General features: G+C 42.5%; 1 pseudogene; it reads left to right on the forward strand.

Moving 5' to 3' along the window:
• The first annotated feature begins 876 nt into the window (after nucleotides 1-876).
• Nucleotides 877-1,304, forward strand: LOC119807128 (annotated as a pseudogene).
• Nucleotides 1,305-8,428: the final 7,124 nt, after the last annotated feature.

An 8,428-nucleotide genomic window follows, 5' to 3' on the forward strand; every position in this document is an offset into this window, starting at 1 on the left:
GTTTATGTATTTCCCAGGCTTTAGGAGCTAATTTCATCTAAGAAACATCCAGAACACTCAGTTCTGAAAAAACACCAGTGCTGGGTCAAGGGTGGGAAAGAGCAGGAAAAAAATAACCTTCCATTGAAGATTCTTTTATGTGCCTTCCAGCTTCTCTGGGAAGAAATAACTTTTTATTACTTTGAGAAGACGGTGATTGCATCCTATCCTGGCTGCCCTCTAGGAACTCTCTGGCACTCAGAACGTGAGGGAGCTAGGGAGGCGTCCACACGGCTCCCTCTGCACACACCACACAACAGGCTGCTGCCCAGCCCCCAAAGTAAAGACGCCTGCACAAGCGGGGCCAGCCAGTTAAGAACATTTCATCTGTGCTGGTTCGGTGGTCTGCTGTCAGTGCCCGCTCAGAGGATGAGGACACTTGGAGTTGTCCATCATGGTCATCCCCACTTAACTACTGTCATCTATCTGCATTCTCAAGTTGGTTTTTATATTTGAAGTTCGGCCATTATAAATGTGTTATAGGATGTGAAACAAGTCTAGGCAGCAGATTGGGCTAGAGTTGACAGTTCTGGACAGCAATTCTTATCTAAGTGGCATTCCTTGACTCAATGTTAGTTTGAGACTGTCAATCTATCCCTTTATACCGTGGACTGGAATGACTTGAGAAATCACACAGGGGTCAGGAAGACATCAAAATACCCACTTAATTCATCTCTGTCTTCTTGCACTGGGAGCAATTCTCCAGCCTCATCTCGTCACTCGTGAAAATGTATGCTTTCTTGGGTTCTTCTGAACCTGGTCATTGGTAAGGAGCACCCCTCAGCTACTGAGCTGACTGCTATCCACACCAGTATTGGAACAACCACATCCACAGATATGAGTCTCTGCAACATGGCAGCCCTACATCCCCTGACTTCACTGGTCCCTGGTCATAGCTTCCACACAAGTACCATTCCAACAGACATTGACACAGCTGCCAAGTAGATGGCTCTAAGGCTGGCTTACCACAACTCGGATAGCTGGCTCTGAGGCTGGGGTTGGGCCTGCTTGGGGACCTTCATCATGTTTATGCCAGGAGCCCTTCTCTGCAGCAACAGATTCTAGGCTTTGCCCTGTTGGAAGCCATGGGGCTCTTTTTCCTAATGGTGGTCTTTCTCATCCTTGTTGACATGTTAAGCAGCCATCTCCTCCTCCACCTCCCATGGTTCTTTCACCTATGTCTCATCTGCCCTATGTGTTCTTCATCCTGTACCCAGGAAGCCTGGGGAAAGTGCTTGGCTCAGGCTTTGACAGAAGAAAGCTAAATACTGTATTAATAAGAAAAATTCCACTTAATTGCTGACAACACCAGATCTAAGACTGTTTTACCAACCCTAAATGGGCTTCATAATACTTTCCCACAGAACAAACCCACCCAAAAAAGACTAGAACAAGCAAGAGGAGGAGGAGAAAGAGGAGGAAGGGGAAATAAGCAGGGAGAAGAAAAGGGAAGACAAAAAGGGGTAGGAAGAAAAGACTAAGGCTGGGGAGGAAAGATAATGAGTAAGGAAGAGATGATAATGGCAAGAGACAAATCACAGTTCACCACCCTGTGCCCAGTAACCAAACACGGCAGATCACAGAACGGAGTAATGCAACCGGAAGTGAGCTTTGCAAATTGTTCAGACCAACAGATGCACATGATGAGCCCTGCCTGTGATGGACCAGGTTATAGATCAGCAAACACTCACTCCCCTCAACCCCTACCTTTCCCAGTGCACATCCCCTGCCCCCCAATGTTGAGTTTGACCCTGGGAGTTAGAAAAACATCAATTACATATTTACTATACAAGGTAACATTTCTATGTAAGAAGTAGGACCAAGATACCTTGAACATGCAACACTCAGTCATATCATTGAGATCTATGGCCAGAAGATCCATAGAGTGATAGCTCCTGCTCACTGTTTTAAATTCTTATGGGTTTTTCCCTTTGTTGTTGTTGTTGTTGTTGTTGGTGGTGGTGGTGGTGGTGGTGGTGGTGGTGGTGGTGTGTGTGTGTGTGTGTGTGTTTCTCTATCTCTGTCTCTCTATGTCTGTGTATGTTTCTCTCTCTGTCTCTGTCTCTGTGTGTGTGTGTGTGTGTGTGTGTGTGTGTGTGTGTGTGTGTGTGTGTGCAGTGTGTGTGTAGAGCATTATTTGGCATCTGGTGTGTTCTTCAATCGCCTTATTATTTTAGGCAAGGTCTCTCACTGAACCTGAAGCTCACCAGTTCGACCAGACTGGCTAGCAAGTAAACCCCAGGGACCCTCCTGTCTCTCCTTCCCAGTGCTGATGTTATAGGCACACACCACTGACCTGGCCTTCTACATGAGTGCTGAGATTCAAACTTAAGTCCTCATGCTTTTCAGCAAAGCACTTCACCAACCGAGCCACCTCCCCAGCCCCACAAATGCCTGGGCTTTTGTATGATTTCTCAGACAGTATTATTATAGTGATCGCTGATTTACACACCGCCCATTTCCAGAACCCTTCCTCTGGATCCTGAACACTGTTGTAATCTTCCAGCAAAGTTCTATTGTGCTTAGATAGATCAGAATAAATTTCTATTTTTATAATGCAAATAACCTATCTGCTAACTGCTCACCTGACTTTATTTGCCAACTTCAAACAGTGGAGAATCAAATGATAATCTGGAGAATACAAATGCAAACAGGATGTTTTTCTCAGCAATTGTACCGTAATGACCTGTTTGGAGAAAATTGACAAAATAGTAAAGTCAGTAGAGGGTGGAAAATTTGGATTTTCTTTAAACGGATATGACTTATTTCCCAACCAAAGAAAACTAAACCAAAACCCTAACCTTCAGGTAGAAGAGACAAGTAATTAAGACATGTTTTAACCAAAAAGCAATTGCTGAAATGATTACAATAGTGTATCCAATCCCAGAGAGGCAGTGGCAGGAACTTTGACAAGATGATTGAATCAAATTGGTATTTTTTTTACCTCTATTTTAACTTCTAGTCATTGCTATCCAGAAGAGGTTCCACGGGTCAGAGAAGTAACAATGAGTTAATGTCATAAAGAAGGTGTAGAGACAGCAGGAAATTGCAGACCATTACTTAAGTCCCATGATGCTTTGCCCTCATTTTACATCTTTAAACAAAGTAAAAGGAGACAGTAGATGGAAAGTAACTTAAAATGTGCTGCTCTGTAAAGGCCAGCCAGCAGAGCCTTGGGACATTTATTTGAAGTCGGGACATTAGTGCCAGGGTGAATAAAGAGAATGTAATAGGTTTACATTTTTACAAAGGGGCCTGACAGATCTATATCAAAGGAAGAATGTCCAAGGCGCAGAGTGATGGGATAATAGGAAGTAGAATTAAAACTTGGCTTCCAGGGAGACAGAAAGCAATGATAAGTTGGATAGCCTCCAAGGTGATGTGGGAGAAATACGTGGGCTTGGCAGTGTGTTGGAGCCCAGAAACCTCTACTATTGGGTGGATATCAGTGAAGGAGAATCCCCCAGCAGGACCTCTGCATCTGCCTTCCTGAAAACAAGCAGAGACCGCACTGAGACATCTCACAAGAAGAATCACAGCTTTCTCCCTTAACCGATTACTTACACTGGAAACTTGGAAGGTCTTCCAGAGACCACTGGGGAAGTAACTCAGCTGATGGGGACGGCAACCCCCTCCTTTACAAAAACACAGACCTTTTTAATATAATGTGACCAATAAAATCAACGCATAGCTGAGTTTAAAATATAGAAATAGATGTCCAGGTGCTCAAAATAAAAGGATTTCATAGAGGCAAGCGTGAGGGAGCCTTGCAGTTATTCAGCAAAGTGTGCTTTTCTGGACATGAGTTCAGGCACAGGCCTAGGGAAGCATTGAGGGCCCCTAGAGGTCAGAAGCTAGAACAGAACCTCCTATGAAGACAGGAGCCCCAAGAAACACACCAATAGAAAGTGCCTAATAAAAGTTCCTCTCTAACTGTAACTTGGTACTCGTTACAAACCTCTCCCCTTTCCCTTTCTTTCCTCAACCGCTCATAACTATGACTCTGCATATGAGTGACATCCTATAATATCTGTCCTTCTGTGCCTGGTTTATTTTCCCTAAAACAATGAATAATTCAATTATTCTATTGCACAGCTAGATGGATACAGTTAACGACGATGGATTTTGTGTTTCAAGATATCTAAACACCAGTGCTTTAAAAAATTCTTATTGCAAATAAATGACTGATGTTTAAGATGATGGATGTTTAATTGCCCTGATTTGATCATTACACAACATATACCTGAATTGCTATCATGGAGTACTCCCTAAATACTCACAATTTTAGATCTGTAAATTAAAAAAAGAAAAATAAATGAGTTATCTGTTAACTGTCTACCACTAGGTCTCCTGGTCTTCTTTACGTCTGCAAATCTGTACAATTTGAAAAAGCCCCGTTTTGGTGAAGAGAAGATCAGTTTTCTGGTAAACCCACACACCACTATTTCCACCAGTTGCTATACAGACTAAAAGTCAGTTATGCTAGTTCCTAAACCCACCCTTGCTCGGGTATTTTCAATTGTAACTCTGGAATTTGATTCAATATTAAGGTACTATTATAACATGAGCATGTAAAGAGACAGCTTATTGTTTCTATAGAAACAGAGTAAGAGGCTCTACAAAGGTGAGCTGCTAAAAATACTCTTATCAAATTAGCTGTGAATTACAAGCCGTATAGGGCTCAAGGGCCTTAAAAACTTAGAATTCTGCCATCAGATTGTTTAACAAATAGCTACACAGTTCTCTTTGCTCAAAGTCTTTAAAGAAGTTTCAAATCATTTTTAATAAATCACTGAGGCCCGAATCCATGCTATTCAAAGGCACATGGATGGGAAAACATTTACATGAGTGTGGTCAACCTTTTTTAGGACATGTGGTTTGTTTCCTTGAAGAAAACTGGGTCTCTTTCTCCCTGTAGCGGTCAGCTGCCCATAGCTCTTTATATGAGAGGGTGATTGCTCCTGGTCATCTTTCTCATCCTTCCTGGAAGGGTGACAGACGGTCTTGACCTTGTACAGGTCTTGTGCAGCCTACTATAGCTGGTCTAAGTGCTTGAGAATAACAGCCCCATGGATGTCTGGGAGACACTGTTTCAAAGCAGTCCTTCAGATGTGTATCTTGTTAGCGCCTCATATCGACGCATAATAAAAAGCATTTTCAAGAACTGAATTCTGAAAATGCTTGTGGTTGGATGATCCTTGGGTAGAAGCAGGGAGACTGTATTATACCAAAACAGACTCCAGAAATAGAGAAGGAATCCTAATATCATTAGCCTCTTTTAAAATCCATGAAATAAGGGGAGTAGACTCGACTATTCCTAACCATGCTTCCAGCTGGTACTTTTCACAGTTAGTCTCCTCTTGAAAGAACAGAAAACCATTAGAATTGGGGTTAGACTGGGTGAGGGACCTAGTTCCCAGGGAAGGGACTTCCCTGGGGCTGCAGGTAGACAAGGTACTGAAGGAAGCAGAGCATTCCCCTGGGAATAAAAGACATTCAAGTAAATTAAAGAACTAACTTAAATCCACTAATCCAGGACACACAGTGTTAAGAGGGAAAACTTAGTCCGGTTTCCAGCATTAACTAAAGTATTTTGTCTTTACTCTGCGACAATAGTGCCAATTAAGAAGAGAGTGTCAGCGGAGAGGGCTACATAATGGGAAATGCTGACAGGTTCTTAATGCTGAGAGCTAGAAGAGCATTACTTTAATAAGGTGCCTAGAAGCAGAGGAATTTTTTTTTAAGGATGAGGAGAAAAAGAAAATTTGGAAACAGAGATGACGGAGCTGTAGGCAACGGCAAGAAACCTGACAGAAAAGTCCTGGACTTGACAAAAAGCAGAATCACACATAATGGAAACGAGGCCCTTTTCTTTTCTCTCCATCCTTCTCGAACTCTTGGTAAGTCCTTTTCTAGACAAGCGCTATCCTTCCCTCAAAGCCACTGACTAAGACTGGGAGTCTATCCAGGGCAGAAACGGCCATTTGCAGAGGGCATCTTCAGAGTAAAACCAGCCTTGGTGTAGGGCCTTCTAACACTTCTTCAGTATACGTAAGGCCTGGCAAAGCGAGGGAGGTGGCTCCAGTTAAATGTCAGGGCCAAAGGCATTGTGCAAGGCCGTTAGGTAACGTGGTCACTGGGAGGTTAACAAAGGCTACTCTCTCGTCCTCCTTTAGGGACTTGTCCTCTACTATTTACTACAGAAATTTTTAAACACAAGAAAGACACAGAGAATACAAAAAGAAGCCTCCTTGCAGCCATCACTCTCTTCGATAATTATCAACATCAGACAAATACCTTGTCTGACTCACGACCTTCCCCATTTCCTTTCCTTCTATTTGATAATTTTTAAAGCACACCGACACAAAGAATCATTTCTGCCATACGCAGCTTAGTGTCTACCTCTCAGAGATCCCTGTGCCTCTTAACACAACCTCAGTGTTATTAACATACCTCAAGAATAATAATTCTGTAACCATAAAATAATCAGTTGATGTTCAAAGCTCTTTGAGCCACTTCTTAGGGTACTAATGGTCCAACAGCTGATAGGGAACCACCCTACCCTGCCCTCAGCAAGGTCCTCCCATCCTCACCTCTGTGCTGGCTTCTCTCCTGTGAGGACATTACAAATGATGCTTAGTTACTACAATTAAGTTTGGGCCTGCCAAAATTTTAGCTTAAAAAAATGTAGATGGTAATGGAGTGTATGTGGCATGATAGCAGAAGCAGAGGGAGAAACTGGACCAAGAAGAGGAGATAAGGGGAGGGGGGATGAGGCACAGAAGTGAAGGAGAAGGATTCATGAGCATGCCCATCATGAAGTCCATTATCTCGTATGCTTAGCAAAGAGTCGTTTAAAAAGACACAGAAAATTTTCAAGGGAAGACTCTATGTTAAATTCTACATTATGGAAAACATCGAGTCCACACTTCCTCACCCCAAAGGCCCAGTATTAAGCTGGTCTACTCAAGAGAGATCAAAAAGGGCAGCTTGAAAGACCCAGAAGTCCCCAGGATCGTGAAATTTTCCTCAAATTGGATGTCAAATGACTCCTAGAAGCGCCCAAAAAGCAAATACACACACACACACACACACACACACAGAGAGAGAGAGAGAGAGAGAGAGAGAGAGAGAGAGAGAGAGAGAGAGAGAGAGAGAGAGAGAGAATGGCTAACCAAAACTCTACTTTTGTTAAAGTTTTGGGTGGGCAGATGTGTTTCCTTTTATTTTTCTTGTGGGTAAAGTAAAAGCCACAGTGTCTCCTTCTGGCCCCTGGCAGCGTCACCAGAAGAGTCGCTACAGAGAGGATGAGTTACCATGTACCTGATCCCTCTGACAAGTGGCACGACCCATCCTGTTCTTAAATCTATAGCAAGAGACCAGTTCTGACACTGGAGACAATGCAAGACATTTCAGAGGCTGCCTTGAGGCCACTTGTCAAGAGGAGCCAGCACATGGAGAGGTGTGACAGATTTCCACCCTGTCTTACAAGTCAGAGGCAGCACCTGAAGTCAGATGTAAGCCATCCAGCATCTGCTGAGGACATGGTGGGGAGACCCTCATCTAAGCAAAGAAGCAACAGGATTTCTGTGTAGTGGTTCATCAGTACTGCATGAAAAGGAAAGAGAAAAAAACCCATTTTGTGTTCAGCCAAGGATAACCTATGCTGAGCCAGGGAAGGAAGGTGGATGGCCACAGCGTCTGTTATTTCTTGTCAGCACCATATCTGGTCTTGATTTTCCTAGTCATTCTTCATGTTGTGCCTCATGCAGTATTTCTTGGATGGTGACTTGGGACAGGAAAAAAAGCTCAAACCCGGTAACCAGTCTAACAAAGTGATTATCTTCACTTTGTTAAAGATCATACAATATTTGAGTTGATTAAATTTCGGAGTACCTGATTTAATGCAGTCACTTCAAAGGTGAAATAAAGTATTAAATGTCACTGGAGAGCCTGGAAAAAAAGGTGATTTTTTCCCCTCAAATCTTGATCTATTTCAAAAAATAATTTTGTTTAGACTGAAGTTGAAATTGTTAGTTCTCAGCCATAAATTTCTTTTCAAAATAGTTTCATATTATTATGTCTATATTTCTGATATGTGCTTAATTGATTCCTCAATGGTAACAATCAAGCAAGGCTCTCTCTCTCTCTCTCTCTCTCTCTCTCTCTCTCTCTCTCTCTCTCTCTCTCTCTCTTTCTCTCTCTCTCTGACAAACACACACACACCCTTCACACTCACCATACTCAAGACTTTGGGTTTTTTAATTCTACAAACAAACACATTAAGTTATTTATATATATTAAGATAAACTTTATATTAGATGGTAATGCATAGGTGTTAACAAGGAAATGAGGAAAACTTCCATTTGTCTACTGTTTTCACATGTCA

Source organism: Arvicola amphibius, chromosome 1 (genome assembly GCF_903992535.2).
Source record: "Arvicola amphibius chromosome 1, mArvAmp1.2, whole genome shotgun sequence".
Lineage (NCBI taxonomy): Eukaryota > Metazoa > Chordata > Mammalia > Rodentia > Cricetidae > Arvicola > Arvicola amphibius.